The sequence below is a fragment of the Penaeus monodon genome, chromosome 34 (assembly GCF_015228065.2).
Source record: "Penaeus monodon isolate SGIC_2016 chromosome 34, NSTDA_Pmon_1, whole genome shotgun sequence".
NCBI lineage: Eukaryota > Metazoa > Arthropoda > Malacostraca > Decapoda > Penaeidae > Penaeus > Penaeus monodon.
In genome coordinates, this window is record NC_051419.1 from 5,533,013 (window position 1) to 5,533,421 (window position 409).

At 34.7% G+C, this 409-nt stretch overlaps 1 protein-coding gene across 1 annotated transcript in view; it reads left to right on the plus strand.

The window, feature by feature from the left end:
* LOC119594534 (zwei Ig domain protein zig-8-like) overlaps nt 1–409 on the plus strand; it is a gene marked incomplete in the record, with an annotated part of 82,515 nt that overhangs the window by 433 nt on the left and 81,673 nt on the right.

Genomic DNA, 409 nt, shown 5'->3' on the forward strand with positions numbered 1-409 from the left:
GTATCATGATTATACATGAATGTGATAAAAGAGACTGGATTTTCTGAATTTATGTGCAAGTTTGTCGTATACTAAACGCATTGGCGTCTTGATAACAAACAGTGCTTCAATTTGTCTCTGCAACTGTGAAATTAATTAAAACCAAAACTATTAATAAGCAAACTTGTATATCTGAGAGACAGAAAGGCAGAACTTTCTAGGTGTGAAAAAAATACTGTACAATGTAATACTAATAAGTTCGTTTGTAAAAGCTGCTACACACCCTAGCACCTTGTCCGACTTGATCAACGTTTTACAAAAGTTTACTGGCAGTTAAAGTGAGTTACACTAAGTTTATTCTTCCTTCGCTGAAATACGAAAATAGGACGGGATGATTGAGCAAAACTGGCTTGTAATTGGTGTTTGGGAA